The sequence below is a fragment of the Elephas maximus genome, chromosome 21, assembly GCF_024166365.1.
Source record: "Elephas maximus indicus isolate mEleMax1 chromosome 21, mEleMax1 primary haplotype, whole genome shotgun sequence".
In the NCBI taxonomy this organism is placed as follows: domain Eukaryota; kingdom Metazoa; phylum Chordata; class Mammalia; order Proboscidea; family Elephantidae; genus Elephas; species Elephas maximus.
This window is the reverse complement of record NC_064839.1, coordinates 48,467,132-48,486,831: the sequence shown is the minus strand read 5'-3', so window position 1 is coordinate 48,486,831 and position 19,700 is coordinate 48,467,132. Positions and strand designations below refer to the sequence as shown.

General features: G+C 44.3%; 1 long non-coding RNA gene across 2 annotated transcripts; it reads right to left on the bottom strand.

Moving 5' to 3' along the window:
• Window positions 1-429: 429 nt before the first annotated feature.
• Window positions 430-19,419, bottom strand: LOC126064749 (uncharacterized). 2 transcript variants are annotated; one of them, XR_007514625.1, is made up of 3 exons: window positions 19,383-19,419; window positions 12,978-13,086; window positions 430-497 (listed from the first exon to the last, which is right to left on the bottom strand). It is a non-coding gene; the product is annotated as an uncharacterized LOC126064749 (long non-coding RNA). The 2 variants fall into 2 exon arrangements; XR_007514623.1 differs by lacking the exon at window positions 19,383-19,419 and adding an exon at window positions 13,769-13,912.
• Between the last annotated feature and the right edge of the window lie 281 nt (window positions 19,420-19,700).

Below are 19,700 nucleotides of genomic sequence, written 5' to 3'. Positions count from 1 at the left end.
CACTTATTGCCCGGTCCACTGAGGACTCCAGAGCCACCTCCTCTTCCTCCCCGGCCAAGGCAGTTCCCATTACACTATGCTATCAAACACCACGTAGCTCTCCTTGTACTGCTGATCACAATTGTGATTTTACATTTACTTGTGTGACTTTTTGATTAATGTCTGAATCTTCCATTAGAGTATAAGCTCCAAAGGGAAGAGGTGTATTATTTGTTAGGAAGAGTAACTGTCTTAGTCATCTTATAGAAATACCACAAGTGGATGGCTTTTAACAAAGAGAAATTTATTCTCTCACAGTCTAGTAGGCAGTAAGTCCAAATCAGGGTGTCAGCTCCGGGGGAAGGCTTTCTCTCTGTGTTGGTTCTAGAAGAAGGTCCTTCTCGTCAATCTTCACCTGTACAGGAACCTCGGGTCCAATGGACACTCTCTGCTCCCGGTGCTGCTTTTTTGGTGGTATGATGTCCCCACGTCTCTCTGCTCACTTCTCTCTTTTATATCTCAAAAGAGATTGGATTAAAACACTATCTAATCTTGTAGATTTCATCAATATAACTGCTGCTAATCCATCTTATTACATCATAGTGATAGGATTTACAACATACAGGGAAATCACATCAGATGACAAAATGGTAGACAATCATGTACTACTCCTGTGAACCATGACCTAGCCAAGTTGACAGATATTTTTGGTGGACACAATTCAATCCATGACAGTAACAAACAAATTAAAAAACTCAGGTGCCTTAATCCTATATTAGGTTTTTTCTCCACTCAGGTAACATTGGTTGTATGTTTGGAAGGCAGCCTTCCCTGCTGTGACTCAGAGACCCAGGCTTATTCCATTTAGTTGTTCTATCATGGAGGCCTGGGTGTCCTTTCCTGTATCCCTGCATTTGGCCAGCAGCTGAAGGAAGAGAGAGAATGGAGGATTGTGAATGGAAGGTTGAATGGGCCAACTTTGGTGGTAGTATCCAGCATATCTAACCATTCTCTTATGTTGGCCTGAACTTGGCCTCTCCTACATTCTTGCTTAGTGGGTGCCCAGGAGGAAGAGGAGAGTGGCCTGTACCACATGGGGCTGTGCTTGAGTTGCTCTCCATGGTATCTCCAGAGGCTTCTCAGCTCCACAGAAAAAATACTTAAGTTTTCAATATTTATTGAATAAATGAACAGGAAATGACACAAGGCTAGGAAAGTAGGTTGGACTAGATTGCCTGAAGCCCTGAATATTATGCTGCAGAATGTGGGCTTCATCATGGAGACAGTGGGCGTCATTGGGGAAACACTGCAGTATGGCTGCCAGAAAAAGAAAAAATGCAATCTGAATGTATTTTGTGAGAAGGCTAGGCAAACATGAACTCAGAAAGTGGCTGCCTATCTACCTATAGTATTTTACTCAGTTCTGGGCACCATCTTGTTGAAAAAGACTTTAATAATAAGCTAGGAAGCATTTGGAGGGTAGCCAAGATGATGGAGAGGCTGGAGATCATTTCCTCTGAATGTAAGAGGGAAAAACAACGGAAGCTGCTACACCAGAAGAAGGGAAGATCCAGTGGAAGGAGCTGGAGCTGCTGAGGTGCACAGGTCACAGGTCTCAAGCCAACCAAAACCCGTGGCAACCCCAGAGAGACTGGTAGGGGTGGGAGACCTACTAGATGATGTGGCCTGGGCAGCCTCTCACAGTCTACTGTATGGTGATGAAACCCTGAGATGGAATGAGCCCTAGACTCACAGTAGATTGAGGTCTGATCCACCCAGACCTCATCCTTATTATTCCTTCCTTATGGGGAATAATGGTTTTAAAGGCTGCTTATAAGATGCCAAAAGTCCTTCTGCCTCTGATGGTTTCCTTCTAACTAGAGGTCAGCAACAGGCACTATCGTCCATCCAGATCCAAGATGTGAATAAATGCCCTAAAATGCTGACATCCCAACTCTACCAGAATATCTCAGAGCTTCATTTACAAATTCCCACTCTTCCTCTGGGAGATATTTCCAACTTGTGGATATGGAACACAGCTTGGTAGTTGTAAGTTCTGGCTTTGAGATCAAACAGACCTGGGTCTGCAAACTGGAGCACTGACATTGTGTTTGAATTTGCTTGAGTTTCCTTGGCAGCAAAATGAGACTAATGTAAGTTCTCTCTCGGATGTTTTCTCCAGATCTACTCGATACCTGTCTAGACCCTTCCCTCTGCCTGGGCGACCAATCTGTACGGACTACACCAGTAATTCTCAACTGGGAGACATTTGACAATGTCTGAAGACATTTTTGAGTGTCATAGCTGGAAGAGAGGTGCTACTGGCATCTAGTGGGTAGAAGCCAGGAATACTGCTCAACGTCACACAATTTACAGGGCAGCCCCCACCACAAAGAATTATCCAGCCTCAAATGTTAGTTTCGCTGAGAGTGAGAAACCATGAACACCACCAAGTTCTTCTGCCCTCTGGCTTCCCATTGGCTTGGACTAATGGGGAGCCCTGCTAAGAATCAGAGGAGGGAGGAGAGTGAGGTCACGCTACTTACTCCCTTTACTCCCACCCCAGAGGTGCTTCTTGGGATGCTGTGTCCCTCCACTGAAGGCCCTTGCTCCATCGAGGGTGGCTTTTCTCTTTCTAAGTCTGGGCAACTGCTGCTTGCCCTTATCTGTCTGGTCTAAGGGTGGTAACACTCCTGTTGGTACTAGGACCGGGTTACTACACTTTCTCTTGACGTTCTTTTATACCTTGCCACAGCTTTGTACATAGCACCAAAAAAAAAAAAAACCACTGCCTTTGAGTCGATTCTGACTCATAACAACCCTATAGACAGAGTAGAAATGCCCCATAGGGTTTCCAAGACTATAAGTCTTTACGGAAACAGACTGCCACATCTTTCTACCAAAGAGTGGCTGGTGGTTTTGAACCACTAACCTTTCAGTTAGCAGCCAATCATTTTAGCCACTGCACCACCAGGGTTCTTCCTTTGTACATAATCCCTTTTAAATAAATCCTCCTCGAATTACCCTAATTTATTTGATCCTACTATCTGTTTCCTTTTGGAATTCTGACTGGTGTAAGTACCAACTCATAAGGCTGTTAGAAGGTTTTGGTGAGATAACAGAGGCCAAAAGCTTGGTACAGTGCATGGTAGGTTGTAAATATTCAGTAAATGGTAGCCTTCTCACAGCTCCACTTTGGGCGTTGCTATTACCCTGTGTAGCATGTTACTCTTCTTTCACAAGTGCCTCTGCAACATTCTCTCCCTTTTTAATTTGCAGGACACTTGGATCTTAAGAGTAGATCAATACTTTTTTTTTTTTTTTTTTTTTTTACAGCTGTGCTCTGGTCTCTAGAGAGAGCTGTTTTGCTACAGAGCTCAAATATGGCATGAAAATATGCTGTGAGTTAGAAAGCCTTTGCAGAAATTCTAGGACCGTCTCTGCTCTCAGAATGCTAGGCATTATTTTTGTCTCTGTCACATAAATTTGGAACCACTGTCCATACTGGTCTTTTTCTTTCCAGGCTTTCTGACTCAGTAGTAAGAATGAATGAGTCCAATTTTTATTCCTGGTGGCAGGAGGAGAGAGGTAGAACAACAGCCTCTGCATTTGTAGTTGGACAAGATCCAAACAAGGAGAGGGATATTGCCATGTCCCTACCCACGAGAGCGTGGAGTCTTGGACAGCCTTACAGTGGGTGAAACTCAAGACCAGAGCCTAGTCTTAGAGTAAGTGTATTTAAGGATGTGATGGAGCCATTGGGGTAATTCACTCATTCATTCCCATAATATGTCTTGATAGTTGAGACCAATTCTGATGCTTTAGTATTTAAGCCTATTCTATGCTATCATCTCAGAATATAAAAAAAATAGGACAATAATAATTATAGGTAATGTTCATGTCCCCATCCATGGTCTCATTTAAATCTCAAAAGCTCTATAAGGCAGGTACTCCTACAAGCCCTATTTTAAACATGAGGAAACTGAGGCCTAGAGAGAGTAAGTCATTTGCCCAAGTTGCACAGTGGTGAACCAGGATTCCTATGCAGACAATCAGGCTCTGGAGTTAGACAGACCAGCGTAAGCATGGAAGTTATTCTGCTTTGCTGACTCTCTGTCTTCTATGACCTGGGATATGGTACCCACCTTGCTGTTTGGCCCATGGCTGATACTCAAGGACTGGCAGGTAATACTGTTATTAAGAGGTAAGGAACTGTGAGTCTGGCATCCCTGAGGGCCAATCTGGCTCTGCTTCTTAACAGCTATGTGCCTTGGGCAAATCATTTAACCTGCCTGGGCTCAGTTCCCTTATTTGCAAATTAGAGGCTAGTAAGGTCAACCTTACCGGGTTGCCATGAGTATTACATGACAGGTGCAGAGGTCCCTAAGGTGGGACAGAGGATGACCCACAGGGGTGCAGGAAGAGAATATTCAAATTTCTAACTTATTTAATCCACTTCAAAATAAAAAAGAAATTAAGGGGTACTTTTTTTTTTTTTTTAGGAACATATCTGTCTTGGAAGAAGTACAACCAGAATGCTCCCTAGAAGCAAGGACGGCAAGACTGCGTTTCATACACTTTGAACATGTTTTCAGAAGGTATCAGTCCCTGGAGAAGGACATCATGCTGGGCAAAGTAGAGGGTCAATGAAAAAGAAGACCCTCAACTAGATGGATTGACTCAGTGGCTGCAACAGTGGGCTCGAGCATAACAATGTTTTTAAGGATGGCAAAGGACCAGGCAGTGTTTTGTCCTGTTGTACAGAGTGGCTATAAGTTGGAACTGACTCAACGGCACCTAACAACAACAACAATATTTAGTGTAAGAGCCCTGGTGGTGCAGTGGTTAAGTGCTCGGCTGCTAACCAAAAAGTTGGTGGTTCAAATTCTCCAGCTGCTCCACAGAAGAAACATGTGCCAGTCAACTTCCGTAAAGATTTCAGCCTTGGAAACCTATGGGAAAGTTCTACTCTGTCCTATAGGGTTGCTATGAGTTGTAATTGGCTAGTCAGCAATGGGTTTGGTTTCTTTTGGTTAATATTTAATGTGGTTGGGCAAATGGTTAAGCACTCGACTACTAGCAAAAAGATTGGCTGTTCCAACCTACCCACAGGTGCCTCAGAAGACAGACCTGGCAGTCTGCTTCTGAAAGATCACAGCCTTGAAAACCCTATGGAGCAGTTCTACTCTGTGCTCATGAGGTTGCCAGGATTTGGAATGGACTTGACAGCAACTAACAACAACAGCAATATTTAATATATGTAAGGACACTTGCCACCAGCCCATCTCTCAGTTTGTCATACTATGGTGGCTTGCATGTTGCTATGATGCTGGAAGCTATGCCACCAGTATTTTAAATACCAGCAGGTTCACCCATGATGGACAGGTTTCAACAGAGCTCCCAAATTAAGGTAGACTATGATGAAAGGCCTGGCTGTCTACAACCAAAAAATAGCCAATAAAAACCCTATGGATTAAAACAAAACACTGTCCAAGGCATCAACTCATTTACTTTGGATGCGCCATCAGGAGGGATCAACTCCTGGAGAAGGGCATCATGTTTGATGAAGTGGAGGGCCAGTGAAGGTGAGGGTAACGCTCCCTGAGATGGATTGACACAATTGCTGCAACAAAGGACTCAAACATATCAATGATCACGAAGATGGGTCAGGACCAGGCAACATTTTGTTCTGTTATACTGGGGTTGCCATAGTAGGAGCTGACTAACTGGTAATTAATAATAGCAACAATAACAACAACATGGAGTAAGAGCTGACCAGGTGGTAACTAACAACAACAATAACAACACAGACATTTGACGCCCATGTTTGATCTGTATGTCAGCTGTTTTCCTGTTCTGCAATGAGGAATAGCTGATACCACCCCTGCACTCATTCACTTGCTTTCAACAAATTGCCTTGTGTGACAATCTATGTGTATCCAGGTAAATGGATTCAGGGATTATAATATCTAGTTTTTAAGCAGACAGACTCTCACAAAATGAACAGATGACTTAGAAAGCGTTCCTGCTGAGAAACTGTGTATTTAAAAAAAAAAAAAATACTAACAAATGAACCACCAGAAAATGGTGGAACTCATCTTTGTGAAAGAGCACTCTAAAACTGAGGCACTTGAGATAACTAAAATAGCTGACGGAGGTCTGAATTGGACTCCATTTTGTCCTAGGCCTCTGCTTCTGTTTTTTAGTGTATGTGGCCCATGACCACATTTTTGACCAAGATACCTTGTTCTTATATATTCTGAGGTGGCCAACCCAGAATGTTGCAGGAAACAGGAGGAACAAGCTCTGGAATACAAGAACTGTGGCTAAGGTTGACTACCCCAGCCAGTAGAAATTCTTGATAAACAAGTCTTCCAAGAGCATGTTGAACATCAACCAGTCAAATGGACCCCTGTATTCTTCCCAACTCTGTACAAAGTTCTACAAAACAAGCATAAAATACAAACGCCTATGTTCCCTCGCTGGAATGCCATTTTGAACTTTCATTTTGTCACTTTCTGGTTTGCAAATCTTTAAATCTGAGTAAAACTCTTCTTTTGAAGAAAACTTTCATTTTTGACACCATTCTCTCACATCTGTTAGGGGTCTTCATCCACTACTTCACAAGGTAAAGAAAATGAGGCTATAATCTGAGCTAACGAAACATTGTCCACCGCAAAGTAAATTATCATAAGATGGTTTGATACTGGATTTATGCCCCCCAACATTAATGACAAATTTTGGTCTTTGAGTAACTTGTGCCTGGCGATATTAGTCACTGCAGTTAGCAAAACATTAAATATTATTTATTCTAATATAATTTCGTCCTTTTACAATTTCTTATGTATGCTTTATAAGAGACTCCATAAGCACCATTTTCAATGTGTAAATAACTATCAAATATAATTATATTGGTGCTAAAAAACCCAGTGCTATGTGCTTAAAAATCATTTTTATTGATGGAGTTTGCATTTTAAAAAGTGTGGAGGCCCTGAGCTAATGTAAATAATGAAGTAATTGACTTAAAGTTGGTCATGCAGAAGATGCTCAGAAAAAAACAATGGTTATTATCAACAATTTTTTTTCACAAGTTAAAAAAAAAAAAACTTTTATTATGGAAAATTCAAACATCCAACACATTGGGAGGACAGTTTTATGAACCCCCTTGCCCAGCTTTCACAATTCTCACCATTTTGCCAACATTTTCTGTCTTCTTCCTACTTATTTTTCTGGATTATTTTAAAACAAACCCTACTTCATGTCAGCTGTAAATACTCCAATATGAATCTCTAACTGATAAGGACTGTTTCCTTTTTCGTTGTTATTGTTGTTTTTTTTAACCACCTCACCAGTATCACATCCAAAACAATTAATAGTAATTTCCTGGATATTATCTGGTCGTTGTTGTTAGGTGCCTCCCAGTTGGCTCTAACTCATAGCGACCCTGTATACAACAAAACGAAACACTGCCCAGTCCTGCACCATCCTCAAAATCATTGGTATGTTTGAGTTCATTGTTGCAGCCACTGTGTCAATCCATCTCATTGAAGGTCTTCTCTTTTTTACTGAACCTCTGCTTTCTAGGTATGATGTCTTTCTCCAGGGCCTGGTCCCTCCTGATAACATGTCCAAAGTATGTGAGATGAAGTCTTGCCATCGTCGCTTCTAAGGAGCATTCTGGCTGTACTTCTTCCAAGACAGATTCGTTCTTCTGGCAGGCCATGGTATATTCAATATTCTTTACCAACATCATAATCCAAATGCATCGTCTTCTTCAGCCTTCCTTATTCATTGTCCAGCTTTTGCATGCATATGACAAAATTAAAAATACCATGGCTTGGGTCAGGCCCAAATTAATCCTCAAAGTGACATCTTTGTTTTTTAACATTTTAAAGAGGGCTTTTGCAGCAGACATGTCCAATGGTTGTGCAGTGGTTAAGCATTCTGCTGCTAATCAAAAGGTTGATGGTTTGAACCCATCAGTCGCTCTAAGGGAGAAGAATGTGGCAGCCTGCTTATATAAAGATTATGGCCTTAGAAACCCTACAGGACAGTTCTACTCTGTCCTATGGGGTCGCTGAGTCAGAAGCAACTTGAGGGCAATGGGTTTGGTTTTTATATCACCTGATACCAAAATAATAATATGATGTTATCGTATAATTATATATACCAACATTATTATAGTTTGAAAATACAAATATTAAATATGATCAGATCCCTCCAGCGGTACCAGTGGCGTCACTAGGATTTGTGTCCCTCTGTGTGGTAAGTCGCAGTGTCGCCCCGCCCACGGACCTCTCCCCAGACCAGAGGATACAAAGTCCTTCCTAATGTTTGTACTAATGTTACTTGTAAATAGTAATTCCCATGTATCACTCCTTCTTTTCCTTTAATTAATACTTCATTCTGAAAAAACTTATTGCTAAAGGTTCACATTTACTAATTACCACAATATTGTAGCTAAAACACCAGAACATTTGACAAAATCAGTGACTAAAAACACTGGCAGCAACAAAAACAACAGCATATGCTTGTAGCAGTGCAGGTGAAACCATGTGGTTCAGAGCATCACTGGTCACTATAATAACGACAGCTCTGACCAGAGCGCATTAGAAGGTTCAAAAAGTAAGTTTGCAGAGAGTTTTAGCCTTGTAGGTGCGTTGATACCTGTAAGCTGGGTCTACAAAAAATGTTTTCATTGTTATAATTAACTACAGGGATGTTTTTATAAAAAGTAATAAATTTCTGATGAAACACTGCACAAAAATTTTATAGACAGTCATTTTGGTGTCACCTTCCCTGACAGTGTCACCTGGTGCAGTCCCCCGCAACCCCCTAGTGACACCGCTGAGTGGCATTCCATTTCCTTCATGGTCCTGTCCAAACTCCTCATGGAGGCCAAAACACCTACCTGGTAGGACCTGCCCCTGCTGCACGCACCCTGGTACACCACACGAGGGCGCACTCCCCCTGGTTCCTTAAACACACTGCCGTCACTTCCTCGCAGCCTCTCCCGTTGCTGTTCCCTCCTCCTGGACGTTCTTCTCCCTGCTCGTCTTGTGGCCAGCTCCTTCCCAAACTTCAGGTCTGGGCACAAAAGTCACCTCCCTAGAGGAGTCTTTTTCCTGACCACCTGTAAGTAGGACTCCTGTTGCCTGTTTTACCTTTCCACTAAATAATGTTCTTCTGCTTCAGAGCATTCAAAGTTTAGGTTTAGCCCATTGCCTGTCTCCTTCACTCGACTGGGCGGAACTGGGTCTCTTATTCACCAACGCTGGCCCAGAGTTGGAGTCCCTGGGCAGTGCAAATGGTTAATCGTTTGCTAACCAAAATGCTGGAGGCTCAAGTCCACCCCAAGGGGGCTCAGGATAAAGTCCTGGAGATGTACTTCTGAAAAGTCAGCCATTGAAAACCCTGTGGAGCACAGTTCTACTCTGACACGCATGGGGTCGCCAGGCACACACACACACAGTCAGAGTTAACTCTGGCAACTGGTACTGGCCCCAGAGTTGAGCGCAGAGCAAGTAGCAGCCAACACACATTTCTGAAGGACAGAAAGGAGGAATGAAGCCATGATCTCACCCCCTCGCTTCACTTTGTTTTATCTTCCATCCTTTGCTTTTGTTTCACCTTCATCCTGCAAGATCTTCCTTTTTCCTCTCAAGGATCCACCTTCACTTCCCCACCCCACATGCTGCCCATACTTCAAGGTTCAGACAAGGCATCGCCTCTTCTCACAGCCCAGGTTGTTCTGCACTTGCTCTCTGCACTGAGTTCATTGCATTCTTCATGTGACTTCCACCCTCACGAGACCGTGGCCTGGTGGTGTCTGCAAATCCTAGCGTGATGCTGGAGTACGGCGTCTGGGTATCTCCACAAAGGTTTCCCAACAGGGTAAATGAATTGGCTAGGAGTGAAAAGGCAGACTCAAGCTTGAAGGGCCAGGAAATGGAGAGCGAGCAATACAATGAGAATCAGTGGGGTATGCAGGGAATGCAGATGTCACACCAGGAAGGTGGGGATAGTGGGTGAGATCTAAGACCCTGAACCAATGACAGGGTTCTGGGTTTTCATTTAAGGAGATTCCTGGTGTGACCTCAGAGTGATGGCAACTGTTTAAATAAGTCTAGAATAATCAGAATGTAAGTTTCACTAGGAAAATAAGCTTCTCTGTGGTTGTTGTTAGTTGCCATTGAGTTGGCTCTGACTCATCGTGACGCCCTGTACAGCAGAATGGAAAGCTGCCCAGTTCTGGCCATCCTCATGATCACTGGTATGCTCAAGTCCATTGTTGCAGCCACTGTGTATTCTGAGTGCCTTCCAATCTAAGGGGCTTATCTTCCAGCACTGTATTGGACACACTTCTGTTGTGCTCCTTAGGATTTTCATTTTTTTTTTAATTTTTGGAAGTAGATCACAAGGCCTTTCTTCATGGTCTATTTTAGTCTGGAAGCTCTTCTAAAACTGGTCCACCATTAGTGACCCTTCTGGTATTTGACATACTGGTGGCATAGCTTTCGGCATCATAGCAACATGCAAACCAACACAGTGTGACAAAAAAATGGATGGTGGAAGCTTCTCTAGGGGAGGTGTTTTTATCTACACCATTCACTTCTGAATCTACAGCGCCTATAAGAGTGCTTGGTAGTTGGTAGGGGATCAATGGAGATTTCTTGAGTGAATAAATGAATGGAAACATAAATTCAGGAAGGGTGGAAGATAAGGCAAAGATGGGAAGCTCACTACCCCTGAGAAACACCTAAGGGAAAAGACGGGACCCACAAACTCCCCAAAAGTCAACCCCGTGCTGATCTCATTGAACATTGTATTCCCAGGGCCCAGCAGAGCTGACACCCACTAACCCGCTGCCCTTGAGTCACAGTAAATTGTTGTGGAATAAATTATTACTTTTGTGAAATGAATGCTAATATTACATGGCTTGAAATGAATTAGGATTCTCAACACTCTTCATGTCTTCACTGAAAATTCTATTTTAATTCAATTTCTGAGTTTTTTCAGTCCTGTTTGTAGGAGTGTTGAATCGAATCCAGCGTATCAATCAAGGTCAGATTTGTCACTGGAGCATCTGCTTGGTAACATGGCTGTGATTGCATTTTCTGGAGCATTCTCTTTTTACCAGCCTGACACACTAGTGAACCAGGTGGAGCAGTGATTAAGAGTTCAGCTGCTAACTAAAAGGTACATGCCAGGCCCACCCAAGACCACAGTATCACAAATGGAACACTGGTATCTTGTGAGCTATTAATAGGTTGTCTGTGGGGGAAAAAAAGAAGACATGCTGAAGACAAATTTGGCAAACTGTGCATTAAATAAAGATGTATTCAATGCAGGGTTGCTCAGATCCTTTTTTATGCTAATGTGAAATTGTGATTCCCTAAGAGACAGTATCAAAAGATAGTAGCTCCCAAACTTATTTAATTGATTGAGGGAAGCCTATTTTTTAAGGTGTTTTTTCACGGAACACGTTTTAACAATCCAGAGGTTGCCTGTTCCAAGAATGCAGCTTGAAAAATGTTGTAACCGAACCATTAGAATTTTTGCATTCTCTTTTTTTTTTTTAATTTTTATTGTGCTTTAAGTGAAAGTTACAAATCAAGTCAGTCTCTCATACGAAAATTTATATACACTTTGCTATATACTCCTAATTGTTCTCCCCCTAATGAGACAGCCCACTCTCTCCCTCTACTCTCTCTTTTCGTGTCCATTCCGCCAGCTTCTGACCCGCTCTTCTCTCTCATCTTCCCTCCAGATAGGAGATGCCAACGTAGTCTCAAGTGTCTACTTGATCCAAGAAGCTCACTCCTCACCAGCATCTTTTTCTATCCCATTATCCAGTCCAATCCCTGTCTGAAGAGTTGGCTTTGGGAATGGTTCCTGTCCTGGGCTAACAGAAGGTCTGGGGACCATAACCACCATGATCCTTATAGTCTCAGTCAGACCATTAAGGCTGGTCTTTTTATGAGAATTGGGGGTCTGCATCCCACTTTTTTTTCTTTTTTTTTTTATCCCACTGCCCTCTTGCTCCCTCAGGGGTTCTCTGTTGTGTTCTCTGTCAGGGCAGTCATCAGTTGTAGCCGGGCACCATCTAGTTCTTCTCGTCTCAGGCTGATGTAGTCTCTGTTTTAGGTGGCCCTTTCTGTCTCTTGGGCTCGTAATTACCTTGTGTCCTTGGTGTTCTTCATTCTCCTTTGATCCAGGTGGGTTGAGACCAATTGATGCATCTTAGATGGCTGCTTGCTAGCATTTAAGACCCCAGACGCCACTCACCAAAGTGGGAGGATTTTTGCATTTTCTTGACCACTGGTTGTTGTTGAGTCAACCCCCAAGTCATGGCAACCTCTTGGACAACAGAACAAAATGCTGCCCAGCCCTGGGCCACACCCTAATAGGTTGCAGATCAGCTTATTGTGGTCCATACAGTTTTCATTGGCTGATTTTCAGGAGTAGATCACCAGGCTTTTCTTCCTTGTCCATCTTCATCTAGAAGCTCTGTTGAAACTTGTTCAGCAGCAATAGGCAAATGGGGTGGTGGCTGCACATGAGGTGCATTGACGGGGAATCAAAGCCAGATCTCCTGCGTGGGAGGCAAGAATTCTTCCACTGAACTGCCTCACACTTAACAACTTAGTTTGCTCAAGTGGCTGCTCTACCATCATGGAGAAAGGCACACTCATTCGCACTCCCTCCCACATTCCTTAAGAGCAGAAGCAAGAGTTAAGAGTGGTTGACATGAGTTTGATGTGGTATCAAATTTCAGCTTTACCACTAACAGTAACCTGTGGATAACATTCTGTAAGTTAATTATCTCTCAGCTTCAGTTTTCTCCTCTATAAAAAGAACATTGTACAGAGACTATGTAACAGCTATCATAGATGATATCTTTAAAAGGGTATAGCAATGCCTGTCACATAGTAGATTTATAGGTTGAATTGTGTCCCTCCCCAACAAAACACATACTGAAGTTCTAACCATGGTACCTGTGATTGTAATCTTGTTTAAAAACAGGGTCCTTGAAGATGTTATTGGTCAAGTTAACATGAGGTCATATCGGTTCAGAGTGGGTCCTAATCCAATCTGAGTTGTGTCCTATAAAAGAGTAGAAGAGATACAGACAGAGGGAAGACAACCATGTAAGGATGATTTATGCTGCACCTGCAAGCCAAGGAACACCTGGGGCTACGGGAAACTGGGAGAAACAAGAAGAAATGTTTCCCTAGAGCCTTCAGAGAGATCATGACCCAGCCAAAGGCTGATCTGGACTTCTAGCCTCCAGAACTGTGAGACTGTAAAGTATTTTGTCACAGCAGCCCTAGGAAATTAATGCAGTAGGTGATATTTCATTCTTTGACTGTCAGGCACTGACTCTGTGGGTGGAGCTGTAAACAAAACAGACGGAAGTCCCTGCCCTTGGAAGAGTATAGCCCAGCAGAAGACAATGGAAGATGGCAAAGCATGGCTGCCCAGGCAACTTCAAGGTGCAGCCAGATCTCTAGGGCAGGTGCCATTCACAAAATCTGCTGCCAACCATCTAGAGGAAGAGGAAGCAGCTGTGACACATCCTGTGACCATGACCCACCTGGACCCTGCCTCTGCACCAAGGCAGCCGGTCATCCAAACAGGACAACCCCCACTGTGAATGAACCACACAATAGCAGAACATTGGTGCAGCCTCACACCTTGATACCTTTAGCCACCCATGCCAGCTGGCCCTCAGGGTGAGGGCCAAAGACACAAAATGAGATGAGTCAGGCCACACCTATGTGCTCACCTGAATGATGTGATGAGGTCTCTGGGTCTGATCCTGGAGACTGATCCTACAGATGCCTGTGGGTGATACAGCCAGGCCAGGAACCTGGAGCCCCAGTTATTCTGAAGAAATTCCTATACCTTTGTGAAAACCCTGGCACACACCTTGAGGGGCACATGCTCAGTGTCCTGTCTTTGCCTCTGTCTCCCAATGATGGAGCCAAATGGTCCCCTTAGCTGTTCCATCTTCGCCAGCACCTGCTTCTTCAACTGCACTTGCCTTCCCCTCCCCTCATCCCCCCACCCCCGCCGGGCTTGCAGCACTACAGCTTCACACAAGCATTAGGCATTGAACTGTACATGCCCGGGGCTTCAGCAGAGGCTGCGGGCTCCCCGCTTCGTCACTCGGCACACCGTGAGCACCCACTCCTGTCCTGCTGCTTCATGAATCAATGCTCACCACATTCCTGTCATTATGTCATGCTCCCAGCTCGAGAGGGGGAACCCCAGCAAGCTCAGGAGGAAGGGAAAATATTTAGCTTGTACTGAATGAAGAATGTGACTGTGCACGCTTGTCTATCAATTAGTGGCATATAGTGAGAGCCAAATACGCTAATAAAGTTAGAAAAAAATATAAAGGTCAGGGAGAAGGCGCTTCCTCCCAGGCCCAGGCAAGAACGCAAGCTGCTAACATGGAAATTTCCCAGACCGATTGTCAGAGCACCTGCAGACATTCAAGGGCCCTCCCGCTCAAGTATGTAGTCGCTGCCAAGTCTCTTTCAACAAGCTCTTCGTAATTCTGGGAGAGGTATGGCGTTTAGGCTGGAGAGGCAGCCTGGAAACACGTCTGATCTCACCCGCCAGCCCCTAGCAGCTTGTGAGGCTGTTGGGGGCACTGTGTCCAGAAGGATTCTAAGGCTGCTCTAGGGCTGAGTGGGAATGAGGGCAGTGATTGGTGACTGTTTGCCACGAGATGGGGCCAGGATATGTGTGCACATTTGACATTAGTGGTAGTGAAGAAGCCCTAACGGAGGAATTGAAAATCCTGTGCCTTGAGGAAGTCATTTCTCTTTCTTCAGTCGCAGTTTCCTGATCTGTAAAATCGAGATGTGGTATTTCCCTTATAGGGTTACGGTGAAGATCAAGTGACGTGTATAAACTGGTTTTGGGAACCATAATGCATTTTACAATGTGAGGTGATGTCTTTGTAAAAATATCTACATTCAAATAATAGCGTGCACGTATGCATGTGTGTCTGTGTGTGTCGTGTGTTCCTATGTGTGTTTGCTTTTCTGATGCTCTAGGGCAGGGTTTGGCACAGGATTGGGCAGTATTTTGTTCTGTCATACATAAGGTTACAAGTTGAAGCCAACTCACGGGCACCTAACAACAACAACAACAGGGCAAGGTTTCTCCACATTTGCACTGTTGACATTTTGGGCTGGCTAATTCTTTGCTTTTGGGGGGATGTCCTGCCCATTGGTAGGATGTTTAGCAGCATCCCTGGTCTCTATCCACTAGATGCCAGTAGCATCTTCTCCCTACCCCTGGCTCAAAACCAAAAATGTCTGCAGACATTATCAAATGCCCCCTGGGGGCAAACTCACCCCTAAGTGACAATCACTGCCCTAGGTCAGCAGTCTCCCCTTCTGGCTGCACATTAGACTCATCTTCACCCCAGGTCCTCAGCTCTACCCCAGAGAGTGTATTTACAGTGAAACCTGTGAGAGCCAGAGCTGAATGGGACTGCCTTGTTTTTCCGGGTCTCCCAAGTTTAGCACCTTTGACAAGGTATAGTCTTACCACTTTTCTATCGCTCTCTATTAGTGGAAAATATTTGTGTTTTCTTTCTCTGACAGAGCTCTGCCTTACATAGGTTCCCTAACTAGTTAGGGACAGGTGGAGTGACAGTGTCTACCCCCAAGTGATTCTAGTATGCAGCCAGAGTCGAGAGCCACTGCTCTGGTCTGAGAGGTTTTCATCAAGCCACATGGGAGTCTTTTCTGAGAGAACATAGGTTGGGGACAGAGCACCTCTCCTGCAAGTTACAGCCCCATGGGTTCCGGGACCCAGTCATAGGCTGCACCTGAGGCACCGAGCCACACGCTCTTTCAGGACAGGACACGGGGAAAATCAGGCAGCTGGTTCCCCACACCCCAACTCAATATGAAATTTCTTTCCTCCCTTCAATCTCCCAAAATCCATGCTTTAATGAGTATGTTAACAATTTATCCTTTAACAGACAATTTAGGGGACTGATGAAGGAGATAATTAGCCATGATGGATATGTGTGCACACCTATCTTAGAGCAGCTTCTCAAAGACAATGGAAGCCTTCCCCTCCTGTGATGAAATGGAGCTAGACAGAAACACAGCAAGTAACATCTGACTAGGTACAAATCGTAAAATTAAAGGCAATTGTTGATGAGCTCGCTCAAGCCTGAAGTATTGAAGCACAATATTAGCCTTGGGGGAAAATAGCTTCATTGAAATATGTCCTTCCTGGTACAGAACTTTCGTTAGACTCTGAAAACATTCTGTCTCTTGGTGCCTTATGCCCTGTCTCTGGCATTTTCAACAGAATGAACAGAGACGAGAGTGGGAGTGAAAGTGAAGGATAATTGAAGTCTTGCCTTGATCTGTTACAACCGAATAGGCAGAGAGACAAGCTCCCGGGCCAGCACAGACCCTCACATAAGCCTTTGGCTCCTGGGGCTGTTCTAACAAGAGCCAGTCAATCAGCGTGTATTTACCAAACACCCGCCATAAATAAGTCACCCAGCTGAGCTCTCCAGGGATACAAAGATGAATAAGACACAGATCCTGGCCTCCAGGCATTTGTAGTCTAGTTAAAACCAAAAATAACCTGTCACCATCCAGTCGATTCCGACTCATAGCAACAGGGGCCTATAAAAACATAATCAATAAACTAAATGGTGTGAGCTTAACTCCAAATGAGTGATGCCGAAGAGAAATGAGGAACTGGGAGTTGCAGGTAAAACTGAGAGGAAGTTGGACATGCAGGCCCAGCAAGTTGTGTGAACTGATGTGCAGGAGGCTGCTGGTCTCCTGAAGGGAGGAGGGAAGCACACGGCAAAGTCAGGTGGTCTGTCTCCTCCTGAGGCCAACAATCAGCTGTGTCCTGCATAGGACATGTAGGTACCAAACTCCAAAAAATCCTTTGCCACCAAGTCAACTCCAACTCATGGCAACCCCCATGTGTTACAGAGTAGAACTGCTCCACAGGATTTTCTTGCCTGTAATCATTATGGAAGCAGATTGCCAGGCCCTTCTTCTGAGGCACTGATGGGTGGGTTCGAATTGCCAACCTTTCAGTTAGTAGTCAGGCACAAACTGTTTGCATCACCCTAGGACTTTAATGGGGGTGCAGGCAGAAGTACAGGGGATGAGGCAGAGGGGAGGAATGCAGAACAGTGGCAGGACCTTCGCACATGATACCGAGATACTGCCCCCCCCCCAAATATTTTCATGGCTGCTGCTTCTCCTTATTCAGGTCTCTGCTCAGATATAACCTCTCCAGTGAGCCCTTCCCTGATCACACTCGTTAGAGGAGACCCCAACACCCTCTATCCCCTTATCCTATTTAATGTTTCTTCATATCATTTATCCTCCAATACCACCTTATATATTAACTTGAGTGTTTGTCTATTGTCTGTATCTCCCGTTAAAATATAAACTCCAGGAAGGCAGCCTGTCCCCAGTGCCTAGAACAGGTCTAGCACATACTAGATGCACAATAAATATGTATTAAATAAAAGAATGAACAACCCCTCCCCGTACTATCATGCAAACTGTTGTGAGCTCTAACCTGCTTTTATAGACCTGGTTTTGGAAGCCACTGACATGCATTGAGCTTCCCAGGACTTTTTATCCTATATAAACAGTCCTCATCTGTTGTCACATGAGAGGGTTGAATGGTGCCCCCTCCAAAATATGTGCAAGTTCTAAACCCAATACCTGTGAATATGATTAATTAAGTTAAAGGATTGAGAGGAGATCATCCTGGATTAACCAAAACCAAAACCAAACCAAAGCAGTTGCCATTGAGTCAATTTCTACTCACAGCAACCCCAAAAGAGAGAGTAGAACCGCCCCATATGGTTTCCAAGGAGTGCCTGGTGGATTCGAACTGCCGGCCTTTTTAGTTAGCAGCTGTAGTTCTTAAACCCCTATGCCACGAGGGTTTCCTGGATTAACCAGGTGGACTGTAAATCCAATGACAAGCGTCCTTATAAGAGACAGAAGAGAATACACAGAGAAGGCAATGTGAACATGGAGGCAGAAATTGGAGTGGCGTGCTTATAAGCCAAGGAACGCAAGGATTGCTGGAGCCACCAAAGGCTGGAAGAGGCAAGGAAAAATCCTCCCCTGGAGCCTTCGGAGGGAGTATAGGCCTGCCGACACCTTGATTTTGAACTTCTGGCCTCTGGAACTGTGAAAGGATAAATTTCCATTGCTTTAGCCACTGATTTGTGGTCATTTGTCATGGCAGCCCCAGGACACTAAAACGATCACCATCATTTCATTTGATACACCCATTCCCCTCCCTCTGTCCCAGCATGCATCAGTATTGGTGATTTCTTTTATCAATTTTTATTTTTATATTTTCTGTTTCTGTCTGCCCACAAGAATATCAGCCCCATGAGACAGGGGCTGCCTGGTTTGTTCACTGCTGTAACCCTAATGCCAGACAGAGAATAAGTGTTAGTAAATATTTGTTGAAGTCCCTAGGTAGTGCAAATGGTTTACACACTTGGTTGCTAACTGGAAGACTGAGAATTTGAGTCCACCCCGAGGTGCCTTGGAAGAAAGGCCTAATGATTTACTTCTGAAAAAATCAGCCATTGAAAACCCTATGGAGCACAGCTCTACTTGGACACACATGGGGTCGCCACGAGTAAGAATCGACTTGATGGCAACTGGTTTTAAATATTTGTTGGATATCTATCCAGCTAAGCCAGGAGTCCATAAAAACCCACTGCTGTCTAGTCGATTCCAACTCTTAGTGACCCTATAGGACAGAGTGGAACTGCCCCCGCTGGGTTTCCAAGGAGCAGCTGGTGGATTCGAACTGCTAACCTTTTGGTTAGCAGCCATAGCTCCTAACTAACAACAGCACCGCCAGGACTCCACTGGTAGAGGGAGGGCACCTACATTTGCAGGTCAATATTTTACACCCCAGAGCCAGGTCTTACATTTACTGTTATTAAATATCATTGCGTTAGATTCAACTCATCATTCTCATCCCCTGAGATCTTTGCAATCCTGATTCTGTCATTCAGCACATCACCATTCCTGTTTGCCTGCTCAACCTTCATAAAGCTGCCACCTACATTATTTCCAAGGCAGAGAAGAAGGTACTAGATAGGTGGGTAAGCTCCAGCCTCCTTTGGCCTCCTGTCTCATTGCTCACCAAGTCTCCAAACTCAGGCGCAGTCTCTCACCTGCTGGAAACTATGCCACCAGTATTTTAGATACCACCAGGGTCACCCATGGTGGACATGTTTCAGTGGAGCTTTGAGATTAAGACAGACTAGGAAGAAAGGCTTGGTGATCTACTTATGAAAATTAGCCAGTGAAAACCTATGGATCACACCAGAACATTGTCTCTCTCACCTGCATTGGACATGTCATCAGGAGAGATCGATTGCTAGAGGAGGACATCTTGTTGGGTGAAACTGAGGGCCGGTGAGAGTGAAGAAGACACTCAGTGAGATGGATTGGCACAGTAGCCACAACAACAGACTCAAATACACTGGCAATTGTAAGAACGACGCAGGACCAGGAAATGTTTTGTTCTGTTGTACATGAGGTCACCCTGAGTCAGAAATGAGTCGACGACACCTAACAACAACAGAGCTTTTTAGGGGATGGAATCCAGTGACATAAAGTACTTAGCTACATGCCAGGCACTTGACACACGCATCATTTGTT